This window comes from Pinus tabuliformis, chromosome 1_1 (genome assembly GCF_031772625.1).
Source record: "Pinus tabuliformis cultivar Carrire ecotype Pingquan chromosome 1_1, CPIR1, whole genome shotgun sequence".
NCBI classification, from domain to species: domain Eukaryota; kingdom Viridiplantae; phylum Streptophyta; class Pinopsida; order Pinales; family Pinaceae; genus Pinus; species Pinus tabuliformis.
In genome coordinates this window covers 881,243,652-881,259,993 of record NC_142297.1, presented here as the reverse complement: position 1 = coordinate 881,259,993, position 16,342 = coordinate 881,243,652, and the positions used below count along the sequence as shown (strand labels likewise).

The following is a 16,342-nucleotide window of genomic DNA, read 5'->3' as shown; positions in this document are numbered from 1 at the left end:
TACTCAATATGGAGTTGACAAATGACATGAAAATACTACATGATGTTTATTTCATTTTATGTTTGCTCACATGTAACATTTGAAACACACACACACACACACACACAAAGAGAGAGAACTTTTATTAGTCCAAGAGAGGCATGACTCTAGCAATCGATTTTACTATTGTCCACTATTGGTTTGGCATTAATCAATGCAACATATAATGCTTAACTATGAAATATAAATATTTATTTTTCAATATTATTAAAAAAGCACTATTTCTCAAACTTATGATTGGACCATAACTTAAAAGTTTTTTTTTCCAAGGAAAAGGGAATAATTTTATTCATGAAAACAAATTACATGTTGAACTGGCTAAAATGTTGCATCATCAAGTCAAAGACCAAATGATAAATAGAAACAAGCAGAAAAATTCAAGATAATATACATGATGGAAAAAAGCTAAGCATTTCACCCCTTCTTTTTCTCAACCCTTCACCATTCCCCTTCGGATGGCACCGAAGAGACAAGAGCAAGATGATTCCCTACATCCACTTTGGTGTTATCCTTGTTTGAGTCTGAATTATCAAATGAGTGAAAACGCTTATTCCCACTGATGTCCCCATCGTCAAGAATCAAGTCGGCCTATGCCTTGTGATTCTGAGCTTCTATTGGGTCTTGTGGGGTTCCCCCCTGTGTTTCAGGTTCCATGGATGTGCCTATGTTATTTTGTGCAACGGATCGATAAGATTGCGAAATATACAAGCAATGAAGCAGATAAAGAAAACATAACAGGAAACACATATAAACACAACAAGTTTAATAAGGAGTTCACTCAATACTCCTGGGCTACGTCTCTTGGTCCAGCCTTCAGTGATGGCCTCTCTATTACGTTTTCAAGCAGAGTTTTTACAATAGTGAGCTCAATTTGAGTCTCACACAATAGTTATAAATCAGAAACATTGTACTTAGATCCCCCAAGTCTCTGGAGTACACAGACTCTCCTTACTGAATCTTGACCTCTATTGGTCACAATGGTATGAGTCTAATTTGAGACTCAATACATGACAGGCATATACAAAGGAGTTCGCTTAAACCTCTCAAGCCTTCTCTAGAGTACACAGACCCTCTGGCTCTCTCTGGCTCTGTCTTAACTCTGGCTCAATGTTTCCTTTGCTTCTGCAGGTCAGCTCGGATTCTTCTTTCTGCTCTCTGCTCTTAACTTTATTAACTTTCCTCCTTCTTTCTTTGTTAGTTCGTGGCTTTCAAGCCAATCTGCTTTCTGACTGTTCATTTCCACTTCCCGGCTTTCCAGTTCCCATACCTCTGTCCATTTGAATCCCTCTATTCTGCGTAATCATCACTATATAACACCTCACAGGGAGGTGGCCAACTATTTCATAACGAATTGAGTGTCAGTTATCTTGGACATAATCGAAACGACCGTTTATTCTATTAACTCCAAGAATTCCCACGAAACACGACCTTCTGCCAACGCATCATCCATGTCGAACTTCAAATCCTATACAACTCTACCTGTTAACCTCGTCAAATCTGGCGATCTATCGAATCGCATCTCCGTCATTGATCTGGGGCCTCCAATCCTATGCTCATCATCCATATCAAGCGGGTAAGTAACATAATGTTTACCTGTCCGATGTGAGCAGTTTTCTCTCTCTTCCGCCGGACGCGTGGCACCCATTATGTGGCATCGAGTGGGACTCGGTTGAAACCGCTTACCACTCGAAGCCCTTTTTCTATTCTGTCAGTTTTTTCTTGTGGGGCCCCGCTTCTGACAAAAACGGGACGATATCCATTACATTTTTTGATTTTTCGGGTCCGGGTGTTTGTGGCCTTTCCTTCTCTGAAGGATTTTTCCCTACGATATGCGATTAGTGATTAGCGACTTATTGCTAATCGCATATCAGAAAATGCCCCCATTTCTCGAAATGGCCTCTACCTTTGCTAATTTTCGATAGCGCGCATTACCATGGGCCGACGGTCTGTGCGCTTGACCGAAGGTCCTTGTTGCTCTGCACTGATCACAAATTGCAACTATTACGAGGATATCTCCAATAAGCTTGATCTTTGTAAGACTTTTAATCCTTGACATGATTTTTTTAAAAATTTCATGAAAACTTAGAGAGTGTTCTAGGATCCAATTTGGATCACGACCTTCCCACTGAAAAAGCTTTTGGACCACCAAAAGTTGGTTTTTAAGCATCAATCAAGTGAGGATATAGATTCCTCGCTTGCCCAATTTCTATCCATCTTTCACTGCTTGTTTTTGAACCCTTGAGTCCAATTCTAAGGTACTCGACATCCCCTCTATGCGTAGTTCTCACCTTCTTGTCCAGAACTTTATCTTCCTGTAGCTCATTGAGATATTCAGGAAACAAGTCATCAATAAAAGGAAATTGGCTCTGCTCTTCGGGATCTTCAATCAATGAAGGTTCAAACAGTCTCAAGCTTTCTGCATTAACTATTGAATAGATGTGCATGTAAGCTGGCAAATCAAGGCGAAAGAATTTTCACCAATTTTCTCAAGTATCCTGAAAGGTCCATACCTTATTGGCTTCAGCTTCTTACCTTTACCTTTCATTCTGTCTTTGCTGATATACATCCAAACTTGATCACCAACTTGGAAACTATGCTCAGTCTGATGCTTATCATGCCTTTCCTTGTACTTGGCTTGGCTCTTTTCTAGTTGTTCCTGTACTACCTGGTGAATCTCTTGGATTTGTTCAATGAACTTGGTTGCCTTGTCCACATCAATGTGTCCATCAACCGCATTGTCTTTACCAAAGGCAAAATCCAAGGGAGACCTTGGTACGAAACCAAAACAAGTCTCAAAAGGAGATCTTTCTGTAGAAGAATGTTTAGCCCGATTGTAAGCATGCTGCACATAACACAAATGTTCATCCCAAATCTTGGGATGCTTGCTGCAATATCCTTTGAGCAACTAGATCATTATCCTGTTGACCACCTATGTTTGGCCATCTGTTTGTGATGAAAGGATGTGCTCTTCTTTAGTTTGGTGTCTATTAATTCCCACAGACTTGACCAAAATTTCCCAACAAATCGGGAATCTCGATCAGATACAATGGAAGTGGGTAATCCAAAATGAACCCATACATGCTGAAAGAATAACTTTTTTGTTTGTTCAGTTGTAATCTGTTTGTTACAAGGTATTAAAATACACATTTTGCTGAACCTATCCACAATAACATATAAATAGTCATGACCTTTTCTAGATTTAGGCATTCCCCCAACAAAGTCCATGGAAACACTTTCCCAAGGATGAGAAGGAACTTGTAGTGGAGTGTACAAGCCTAGTTTTCTATTACTGGGCTTGCTTTTAGCACACATGGTACACCCTCTTACATATCTAGAAACTGTTTCATGCATTTTTGGCCAATAACAGAATCTTTGCAACTGTGCAACTATTTTACTTACTCCAAAGTGACTTGATATTAGAGAAGTGTGTGCTTCTCGAATTATCTTTACTCTTTCAGTTTGAGGAATGCATAACTTTCCAAAATGATATGAGAGTTGGTCCTTAACATGATAATCCATTTCTTCTACTTGTTTTCCATGACTTAAAGTTTCATATACATCTTTAAAGTCTATATCTTCAGCATATTTTTCAATGTAGCTTTCATGCAATACTGAGTTATGTTTAAGTATAGTAGATGCATTTATGATTGGTTTGGGCAACATATCTTAAAATTTATTGTGTATGCTCTTTTTATATCTGATGACAAGATGAAACTGTTGTAGAAAACCCATCCACCTATAGTGTCTTGATTGTTGCAACTTAGTTTGTGAGTGTAAATATTGAAGTGGTTGATGATTAGTATGTATAACTGTCTCTTTTCCCACTAGATAATGTTTCCACTTTTTCACACTCTGTACTAATGCATATAATTCCTTATCATATGTGGGATAATTAACTATTGCAGAATTAAATATCTCAGAATGATAACAAATGGGTTTACCATGCTGCATCAACACTGATCCCATGGCATAGTCACTGGCATCGATTTCAATCTCAAATGGTCTTTGAAGATCAGGTAGTGCTAGTACCGGTGCTGTACTAATCTTTTCTTTTAAGGTGTTGAAGGCTTTCTGCTATTTGCCTCCCCACTAAAACACCCTATTCAATCTTGTTAAAGCATGTAAGGGAGCTGCAATAAAGGAAAAGTTAGCAATAAACTTTCTCCAATACTGTGTTGCTCTTAGGAAGCTTCTAGACTTCTGTAGCAGATTTGGGTTTAGGCCAGTTTATAATGACTTCAACCTTAGAGGGATCTATCTTCAATTCACCACCCCCTACAATATGACCCAAATAATTCAAAGATGTTTTTCCAATTTCACATTTTGATAGCTTAAAATAGATATTTTCTCTTTTCAAAACATCTAGAGTCTGCTTTACATGCTTCAAATGTTCTTCCCATGTTTTACTAAATATAAGAATGTCATCTAGATATACAATGACAAAATCATCAATAAAAGGCCTGAGTACATCATTCATTACTCTCATGAAAGTAGAAGGAGCATTAGTTAAGCCAAAAGGCATAACTAACCACTCATACAGTCCCTACTTTGTTTTGAAAGCAGTCTTCCATGCATCTTGCTCTGCAACTCTGACATGATGGTGGCCACTATGCAAGTCCAACTTGAAAAAGTAAACAGCTTCTTTCAACTGATCTAACAGATCATCTATGCGAGGAAGGGGATAGCAGTTTTTGATCGTTATCTTATTCAGTTCTCGGTAATCAATGCACATTCTCCATGAGCCATCTTTCTTTCTCACCAAAACAATTGGAGACCCACATGGTGATGTGCTAGGTCTTATGAACCCTTTCTTAAGCAACTCCTATACTTGCTTCTTGATTTCTACATTCTCTAAAGCAGATAACCTTTTATACCTGCGGTTGTGATTGTTGTTTCATCCCCTGATTCTGACCCCAAATCCTTCTGAATAGTTGCAACAGTCTTCTTCTTTTTGCCATCGTACTTCTTGGGTTTCAGCTCTGGATGTAGAATCCAATAGTGTTCATCATCATGCCCATCCTTCTTGCAGTGAGTGCACGAAGGTTTGGTCTTTTGTATAGCATTTTCCTTCCTCTCTTTCCATTTCTGCTTTCTCTTTTCCTTGTTCTTGCTTGCAGTGGGTTTTGATGATCCCCCAACTTCTAGGTTCACATTCTTTCCCCTAGCCTCTAGATGTGTAGCCTAAACAAATACCTCATCTATGCTAGTAGGATTAAATATGAGAATGGTATGTCTCAAATAACTATGTAGACCACCTATATACTTCAGCAGAGTTTCAGGTGAGTCTAAAGAAATGCCTAGAATCAAAGCTCTTTTTCTAAATTCTTGGGTATAACTTTGTACACTTTGCCCTTTCAATTGGCGAAGATTTTTCCAACTCATCATATCTTGCTGCATATAAGCCAGTGGATAGAATTGTTTTTTAATTGCAAAAACAAATTCACTCCAAACAGAAAGGATTTTACCATGCTTCTTCATGTCAGCTTGTGTCTTGTCTTCCCACCATACCAAGGCAGTGCCTCCAAGGCGTAGGCTGGCCAGTTGAATCTTACTTCTGTCTGAATCAATGTTCTACACCCTGCAATACACATCAATCTGTCTAATCCAATTATCCAGCTTCTCTACATTCAACTCTCCATCATATATCGGCAAATCAAATTTAACATCTAATTTAATCAAAGATGTCTTCTTTTTATTTTCAGGGCTATTAGGAGGTGTGGGAAGCTTTTCTTCTTTCCCTTTGCCTTTAGAATGGTCATTGAGGAGAGATTCTTCTGCTCCTTTATCTTGTTTGGAGTTTGATGAATCTTCATCTCTACCTTTCTTAAATTCTCTATACATTTCCTCTACCATGGCTCTCATGGTCAAGAAATTGTCCATGAACTGAGGGTCTGATTCCAAGGGAATTTCTTCTGACATTTTCCCCCTAGTATAGACTCTACCAATTTCTGGATTAAATGTGGCCAATTCTCCTCCTCCTAGTTTAAGCTTTGATCTAGTTAGCATTCAACAAAAGAATCCAGCACAAGCTTGTCTAACCTCAGCAACCTAGAGCTCTAATACCACTTGATCTGTAATTGATCTAAGACAAAGAATAAGGTATTACATATTCATGTGCATGGATGTGCCTATGTTATTTTGTGCAACGGATCAATAATATTGTGAAATACACAAGTAATGAGGCAGTTAAAGAAAACATAACAGGAAACACATATAAACACCATAAGTTTAATAAGGAGTTCACCCAATACTCCTGGGCTACGTCTCCTAGTCCAACCTTCAGTGGTGGCCTCTCTATTATGTTTTCAAGCAGAGCTTTTACAATAGTGAGCTCAATTTGAGTCTCACACAACATATATAAATTAGCAAGACTATACTTGGATCCCCCAAGTCTCTAGAGTACACAGACTCTCCTTACTGAATCTTGACCTCTATTGGTCACAATGGTGCGAGTTCAATATGAGACTCAATACATGACAAGCATATACAGAGGAGTTCGCTTGAACCTCTCAAGCCTTCTCTGGGGTACACAAACTCTCTGGCTCTCTCTGGCTCTGTCTTAACTCTGGCTCGATTCTATCTTTGCTTCTGTAGGTCAACTCCACTTCTTCTTTCTACTCTCTACTCTTAGCTTTCTTAACTTTCCTCCTTCTTTCTTTATCAGTTCGTGGCTTTAAAGCCAATCTGCTTTCTGACTGTTCGTTTCCGCTTCCCAGCTTTCCTGTTCCCCTACCTCTATCCGTTTGAATCCCTCTATTTTGCATAATCATCATTGTATAACGCCTCACAGGGAGGTGGCCACCTATTTCATAATGAACTGATTTTTAGTTCTCTTGGACATACTCGAAACGACTCTTTATTCCGTTAACTCCAAAAATTCTCGTGAAACACGACCTTCCACCAACGCATCATCCATGTTGGACTTCAAATCCTATACAACTGTGCCTGTTAACCTCGTCAAATCCGGTCATCTATCAGATAGCATCTCTGCCATTGATCTGGGGCCTCTAAATCCTACGGTCATCATCCATATCAGGCGGGTAAGTAACATGATGTTTACCCGTCCGATGTGAGTGGTTTTCTCTCTCTTCCGTCGAACGCGTGGCACCCATTGTGTGGCATCGGGCGAGACTCGGTTGAAACCGCTTACCACTCAAAGCCCTTCCGATATTCTGACAGTTTCTTTTGTGGGACCCCGCTTTTGATGGAATCAGGATGATATCCATTACATTTTTTTATTTTTTGAGTCCGGGTGTTTGCAGCCTTTCCTTCTCTGAGGGGTTTTCCCTATGATATGCAATTAGCGACTTGTCAGAAACTACCCCCATTTCTCGAAATGGCCTCTACCTTTTCTAATTTACGAGAGTACGTGTTTCCATGGGCTGATGGTCTGCGCGCTTGACCGACGGTCCTCGTTGCTCCATGTTGATCACAAATTGCAACTGTTACGAGGATATCTTCGATAAGCTTGATCTTTGTAAGACTTTTAATCCTTGACATGATTTTTTTTAAAAGTTCATGAAAACTTAGAGAGTGTTCTAGGATCCAATTTGGATCAATTGGATTCTAACTTTTCCCCTATGGGGATGGTTCATCCCCAGATTCATCCTCCTCCTCTTTAGGTTCTGGTGGGGGATATTGCCATCCTTTGGGTTTTTTCCCTAGATTCTTTTTCCTTCGAGTATCCTTTTTAACTTCTGGACACAAGTTGTGTAAATGCCCTGTTTGTATACAATTCCTACATCTGAAAGTTGTGTTCTCATAATCCAAACCTTGTGTCCAAATCCGCTTGTTTTGGATTAGTCGGATGATGTCTGGAAGGCCTTTGCTGAGGTCTACCTGAACACATATGCGTGTATAAGTGAAAACCCTTTTCTCTGTTCTTTGGGAGTCCCTCTTTATGAACTGCCCAAAATTGTTGCCAATGCTAGCTAGAACTCGTTCCTCCCAAAAATGAACTGGGAGATTGTGCATTCGGATCCAGACTAGCATTTTGGAGAAAACCATGGTGTTTGCGTCAAATTCAGGGAACCAGGGAGTTGTGAATAGGCTGGTTAAACCCTAGAACCGTGGTCCTTCCTGTAAGCTTTTGTCTCTAGCTTCAGGAGTTGGGAACTTTACAATAAAGAAACCTTTGAGTAGAGGTGAATATAACATTCTAATGACCAATTTGTTAAAATCCAGTGGAAGAGCTCTACTAGTTTAGGCTAGAAGCAGTTAAAACGACAAATAATTGCTAGGGATTCATAAGAGGCATAATGCTCATCAATTTCTGGCATGTCCATGCTTAATTCTAGGGTGTAATTCATCTGCTCCACTGTATATGGGCTTGGAGCATTTCCTTCCTGTTTGGATAGTTCAGAGGTTGTCTTTTTCCCCCGCAAAATGTTCTTGAATGATAGTCCCCCATTTTCGTGTTCTATTTTGACCCTGAGCCTATTTTTGTGCTACCTCCCAAACCTGTTTTGCCCTTGGTTGCAGCCCCACCACGTAATCTCAGGTTGAGTGTAATGGTGGAATCAACATGGATATGATACTCCATCAAGGGCTGGTGGTCCTGTAATATTTTGCCTTCAAACATCAAGTTTTGTGAATGGCCAGGGTATCTGTATTTTTCCATGATGCTTTGCTTCAGATCTATCACTTTGTCTGTATTTTTGACCCAGAGTAAACCTGAAGACCCAACGGGGGGTTTTAAAAAAAATTGGAAATAGTTGGAGCTTACCTAGTTCCCGGATCCCATTTGTTCAACATGGTCGCCAGCCCCCTCGAGAGTAGCAAGTTCCGACGACGCAAAGGGTAGAGGGTGTAGAGTTCGGGCCTCCACCGTTTGACCCAGAACCAAAGCCTGAGCTGGCTGGAACACGAGAGGGTTGATGCTCAAGTTAGTGCATGGGATCTTCGCCATCTTAGAGAGCCAGTCGTGGAAATATAAGTTGAATCCCGCCCTTCAGTTGAGGAGGTCCAAGTTCCCAGCATTATGATGGAACCCCAAAGTATTGGATCCATCGCAGCTCCCTCCAAACTGTAATCCCTCCGCCTGTGCGCACTAGCATCCCCATCGTGCTTCTTGGCCGAACTGTCTGCACGAACCATGGCCATTCTGGAGACACGCAGAGGCTCCATTGCCTGTTTCATACTCCGCATAGCGGCTACCTCCCGAGACCCTGGCTCATCGTTGCAAAAGTCATAAGGGCGATGCATGAGCTGTCGAGCTTCCACTTCCCACCAGAGCTTTGCCGCATTCGTCCTTTGAAACGAGCTCCCTAGAGCCCATTTTGTCCCCTGCATCCGAAACCACCATGAGTCTCTGGTCCCATGGGGGCAGAGCCATACAAGGCATTCCGACTTCCTTAGAACCCCCAGTGAACCCTCCTGCGTACAAGGCCAGTCAGTTGACCCTGAGAGAAGTTTCTGCCATGAGAGGCCTAGTCGGTCTTCCCCAGAAAAAAAATTCCCACCCTGAGAAGCCCTAGTTCCTGTTTGCATCATTTTTCCCCTCATAAATTAAAAGTTTTATTACATTCTTTACACAATATAATGTGACTTAGACAACTTCCTCACATATTTTATGTCATAATTTATGGATATGGTTGCAAATATCAATGAATTTTTAAAAATTTATGTAGATTTTTTGTTCTTAACCTTTGTAGGAAAACCATCCAAAATTAAAATCCTTGAAAATAGCTCATACTCAAATATTATCAGTTACTTCCCGCCATTATTAATGTTTTCCCAACATTTATCTAGGAGTGAAAATGTAAATGTTGAAACTTACTAGTACTACCCACCAAAATTTATGCAAGTGCTTCAATACCAACAAGCAATTAATTTATCCACTTCACATCTCTATTTATCAAAGAAAGACTAGAGGATTATATTTTAAACATTTTTTCCTAGAACATAATTTCTAATTCAACAATTATTAAAAATTAAAAAGTTCTTATAGTTATTAGTGCATTGTTCTAAACCAACATAGATCCATCTTAACTCTAGATCTGTCAAGAGCCAAGAGAAATCAAATCTCAAAATATCCAAATTTTTTCTGAAATTTTACACTAAAAAAAAATTTGAATATTAAAAGATTTAATCCTTTTAACATTTAGTAAATCTAAAATTAAAATAACTATATACTAATCATAAAATTTTCCTAAATACAATTAAAAAAATTCTAACAAAACTAAAATGTATAAAATTATTCTAAGCTCATCATCTATCCAACTTCTACCACACAAAATAAAACTAAAATAAAACCCTTAACTGAATATACTCCTTCGAAATACCATACAAATTTCAACTACTACCTTTTATTTTTTCACTGACTAACTAAAATATGTCTATCATTATTCTTTTCTGAACTACCTTGTACTTTTTATTAACTTAGAATATTTCTATCATTATTCCATTCTTTTATACCAATAAGCTTACAAATCGCTTCGGATTCAAATGCATGGAGACGTGAAAGAAAGTATGCCATTCGATCAATTTCACAATGTTTTTGAACTCTCGAAAAATAGTAATGAACAGTTTTTGGGCATTAAAAAGCAGTGTTCTACGGGGACGCTCCCCTCACCTGGAATCGTGATTCCTCGCTCCCTTGAGCTCCGGGGATGTGGGGTTGTCTGGTGTCGTTTAATTATTTATATTTCAAAATTTAATAATATATATATTTTAAAATATATTTAAATTATATGTTAAATGTATAAATAAATGGGTCAGAATTTTGCAGATTAAACAACTTAAATTTAAGTTTAAAATTTTTTATTAAAATTAATTTGAAAACATGTGAAAATATTACTTTGCTTATAAATTAACTTACTCTTAAATAAATTAAGAAATTTAAAACAAAACAAAAAAAATAACAATTTTTTATTATCTTTTTTTCCCTTAAAATCATGCAAATTTAGACAATATTTTGATAAATTTTGGCATAGATTTTTGTAAATCTAGATTATAGTTGTCAAACTTCAAGATTTTGGGTACTCCAAATGTGTTTGATGGTGCTAAATCCATTTTCACCATCAAAAACATGATTTAAAAACTGTGTCTTAAAGATTTGTTGAAATTTTTTTGTCTACATCCACTTTTGACCATGAGCGTCAAACTTCAAGATTTTAGGTGCTCCAAATGTGTTTGATGGTGCTAAATCTATTTCCACCATCAAAAACATGATTTAAACACTGCCTCTTCAAAATTTGCCCACAACTCCACCTCGAGAGACTTTTCCAAAAAAAATTAATATCACTCCCAATTTGATGTAAATTAAAAACAATTAATACAAGGTTAAAACAATTTAATTTAAAAAAGAACACTATAGCGAAGGTTATCTACCCTAGCGCACCTTAACCACAACATTGTGATTGAGGATCGCGTGGCAGCGACTAATAACTATAAGTATAGCGAAAGCGCAATTTACGGTTTACTTTCACTGATGACATTCTATGAAAAAATTTGAAGTAGGCGCATTAATCATGCTGCTATCGCCTACCATATTTTCCTTTTCCACCTGCACCGAATTCACACATCCCATGTGTCTCTGAGACTGAATCACACGCTATCTCCTAACGTATATTCCTTTTTCTCCGACCTTGAAAGCGCGTTTCACGTCGGGTTGCAATGTTACAAGAATTGTTGCGTCAGCACTGATAAATTAGAAGGTAAACATTACGCGTGAACCTCGGGGCTGCTTGCTCCCTGACATTCTAAGGTGAGCTGAAAGGTTTTCAGACCTAGCCGTTAATATCGAAACTTTTGGTCAGCGACAGGTCTTATCGGTCCGTGCAGTCCGTGCATTGAATTGACCATGCGAATCACCGGCCCTGGGCCCCGAATGCTTTTATATTGGGAAGCAGTGGCGAGATCTGTGAAAGCGGAAAATGAAGATGGAAACTATTCTCCTCCTCCTCCTGCAACTCATGCTGTTGAATTGGGCGTTGAGCGTAGATGCAGAATGTCCGTTCGATCTGGATTATGTCCATCAATTGCCATGGGACAGGTCTTATTGCGAAACGGATTTTAATAAATCCGGTTGCTGCCAGGCGTTGCGGAGCCTGCTCGGCGTAGGGCTAGCTCAGTATTTGAAAGATAAATCCGTGTTCGAATTTCCCAGTAATGCCTCTGCTCTCTCTTGTCTCGGAACATATCAACAGCAGCTCGACTCTTTGTCTCTACCCGGAGATTTGGTGGCAAACTGTTTCCTCCAGAACATATCTGATTTTGTTTCGAGCCCAGAGCTTTGCGCCGGCATACAGACTAAGCAGGACTGGATTCGCAAAGTGAAAAATACTTCCCTGGACTCGGCCTGCAAAGGCGATCTCTCAGAACTGGGCTCCTGTCCCCAGTGCATGCAAAGTGGAACTGCCGTTAACACCCAACTGGCGGGCATGTACAATGGCCAGATAAGCAAAGAAACCAGTGAGAAATGCTTTTATTTCATTTGTCTGTATGCGGCCGGAGTCGTTAATGAGTTCGGCCCCATGGATAGAAATACTGCCGAATGTATCCTCCGCGTGCCCTTCGTCCCACCCAATTCGGATCGGCGAGCTTTCACCTACACTTTTATTACCATTGCCATGGTCTTCGTTTTCTTCTGTGCTCTAGCGATTTTATATTATCTGTTGGTAACGAGGATTGATCCTAACGCTGTGCACAGGAGATTTGTGAAGCGGAACGAGAAACTTCTAAAGGCCGCTGTGAAACCCAACACGGGAGCAACGTGGTTCGACATTCGAATCATCAGGGACGCCACTGATAATTTTAGCGAGGCCAATCTCATCGGCCGAGGAGGTTTCGCCACGGTCTACAGGGGAACGCTCCCGGATGCTCGGCAGATAGCTGTGAAGAGAATCAGAAACTGCACGCCTGAGGGGGATTCCGAATTCCTGAACGAAGTGGAGATCATCAACAGCATCAGGCAACGGAATTTGGTCGTTTTGAGGGGCTGCTGCGTGGCCAGCGACAAGAGGGAAGGTCACCAGCGGTTTTTGATATATGATTACATGCCTAATGGAAGTCTGGATGTCCATATCTTTGGTCTAAAGTCCAAAGTCCGGCCTCTGGACTGGCCGCAGCGCAGGAACATTGTCCTCGGCACTGCGAAGGGGCTGGCTTATCTGCACGACGGTATCGAACCACCCATTTATCACAGAGACATAAAAGCCACCAATATTCTGCTGGATGAGGAAATGAATGCCTGTGTGGCAGATTTTGGACTGGCGAGAATGATGACTAAAGAAGAAAAATCCCATATCACGACTAAAGTAGCAGGGACGCACGGCTACTTGGCCCCAGAATACGGTCAACTGACAGACAAGAGCGATGTGTATAGTTTTGGGGTTCTGTTGTTGGAGATCATGAGCGGCAGAAAGGCTCTCGACACCTCTGCCGAGTCGGTCTCCCATTATCTTATCACAGATTGGGCATGGGCGCTGGTGAAAAGAGGGAAGACCATTGAAATAATAGACGAGAGAATCCGGCAAAGCGGAGCGGAGCGCGAATTAGAGAGATTCGTTTTGGTGGGCATTTTGTGCTCGCATGTTATGGTGGCGTTCAGACCTCGAATGGTGGAAGCCGTGAAGATGCTGGAGGGTTTGGCTGAGATTCCTAACATCCCAGACAGGCCTTTGCCGCTTACGCTGCAGGGTCCATCTCGTATAGACGAATCCAGCGGCTCCTTCGTCTTTTCTCCTAGTGTTTCTGGGCTCTCCTTGAGCGGATGTCGATGAGCATATGTATATATTTGCTTTGTTGCCATTCAAGAACTGGATGCTCGTCTTTTCTCCTAGTGTTTATGGGCTCTCGTTGAGCGGATGTCAGGGAGCATATGTATATATTTGCTTTGTTGCCATTCAAGAACTGGATGCTGGTGGGATTTCAGTGGATCGCAGACACTTTTATTTGCTATTTGTATTATAATAATATGCTAGTGTTCTACAACGCTGGAAGTATTGCAGTGGATCATAGACACTTTTATAATCTATCTGTACACATTATTAATTTTATTAGTAGATATTTCTCTATCTAATATTAAATTAGCTCAAAATATTATTTTTTAAAATTTATGTTCAGTAGATTTATGTTGTGCAGTTTCATATATCCTACTTGAAATTATATGATTTTCATAGGGATTGCATGATTTTCATAGGGATTGCAGTGGATCAGAGACATTTTTATTTTCATAGGGATTGCAGTGGATCAGAGACATTTTTATAATTTATCTGTATACATTATTTATTTTTTAGTAGATTATTTTTCTATTCAATATTAAATTAGTTTAAATTTTATTTTTTTTTAATTTATGTTTAGTAAATTTATGTTGTACAGTGTCATACGTCTTAATTAAAAATTTATTTTCATAAAAGATTACGAAGTTTTAGATTGACAATGAATGAGTACATTATTAAGACACTTCTTGCAATAAGTTACTCGTTCAAATCTCTATAAATACTTACCCACCTAAAAAATAATGCTGTTCAAATCTCTATAAATACTTACCCACCTAAAAAATAATGTATTAAAAAATATATATTAGTTTTTAAATTTAATATCATTTATATATCTTAATGAAAATATAACTCCAGAAATGTTTAACGAAATAAATTACTTACCGAAGTTATATAACTCCACAAATGTTTAACAAAATAACGAAATAAATTACTTACCGAAGTTATATAACTCCACAAATGTTTAACAAAATAAATTACTTACTCAAATTTTGAATTAATGAAAGTATAACTCGACACAAATTCAACGACATAGATTCCTGACTGAAATTTTGAAGTTGCAGACTGTGTAGCTAAAATTGTCACCACAAGAATATCCTATCCGTTAACGGTCTGGCCATGTGGTCGGGTTACGATAATGTTAATTAATTATATATTTCAGGTGTGTCGGTTACATAGAGCATTTGTCTTTTGTCAAAGACGGAAACGAAATGTAATGATATGGACGTACATGGTCAGATCTCGTTTCGTGTCCTGCCGCTACTTTCCTGGTTTGATCGGTTCCTCTGGCGTTGTGGGTCATCGTATTCAAATAAATTGCATGCCACTTTTTTGCCTAAGGTGGCTTCATTGGGTATTATAGTCATAAATTTCATGCAGCTTTTCTTCATAGGACGGCTTCATTTCGCATTATGGTCACTGGAATCAAATACAAATTGAAGTGTTTGTCCTAGTTTCAACTTAAAAGTAATCAAATGCTATGGGAAGTCTTATTCTAATTTCAACTTAAAAGGTATATTGTGGTTAGGTTCCTTAGAAAATTCAATTATACAAATATATATTTGTGTAATATTTGTTTTCCCGTAATGATATTTTATTGAAAAAAACATTTAAAATATCAAGTAATAAATTATTGATTTTTTATAAAAAAAATACTAACAATTTATTATTATTTTATTTTCTTAAATGTTAAAAAATACTTGTAGTTTTTAATGATTCGATGTACTGGATATAATTTGTATGGTTTGTATTTATATATACATGATGTTGCTTTGTTGAATTTGGAGTGAAAACAAAACGCAATCATGGGCAATGATTTAATCAATACATATATGTTATTAATTTACTATTTTATTTAAATGTGTACCATTTTAAAAGTGCATATCATTAAAAAAAATTATATTTTACGATTAAAAATATAATTTTTTACATTAAAGAAAGGTATATAATTTTTTTTATGAGTTTGATATATTTCAAATCTAAAAGGGGAGTAAGAAAATAATTTATTATGTTGTGGTATGGAGAAATAGAGGAGTAATAATTTTGACAATGATTTGGGTTCAAATTTGAGTAGTATATGCTCTTCTCCTATATAGATTTGTTGATGTAGTTTTTTAGCACATTTATACAATATTGTTTTCTTATTACAAAAGTTGTCAGTTACTTGAAGGTTATTATATATATGACCCCAAAGTGGATGCCAAAGTAAATTTATATTTGAAGCTTCAAGTATATAACTCAACACCTATAGCTCAATAACACATCAGAGTAATTTGGGCACAAGGTTAAATGTTTTAGTTGTCATTATAACATCAAGAGTATATTTAACTATCCACAAACTTGACATAGAAATAAATTATGACTTAACAATAGGTAAGACATCGCCTGAGAAATGGGGCACCTATTTTTCAAGGCTTATTACAATGGGCATGTTGCCTCAAAATCTAGCAAGTCATGTGAGGGTAGGTCACAAGACAAGAGCTAGACAAAGGGACAAGAATGAGGCGTGGCCCACTATCACTATAGCCATTACCTCCTACTCTTTTGTAGAATTTCACTACTAGGGAGGCTTCCCTTTAGTA

At 38.4% G+C, this 16,342-nt stretch overlaps 1 pseudogene; it reads left to right on the top strand.

Moving 5' to 3' along the window:
* Positions 1–11,915: 11,915 nt before the first annotated feature.
* On the top strand, positions 11,916–13,919 carry LOC149217165 (putative receptor-like protein kinase At1g11050 pseudogene; annotated as a pseudogene).
* Positions 13,920–16,342: the final 2,423 nt, after the last annotated feature.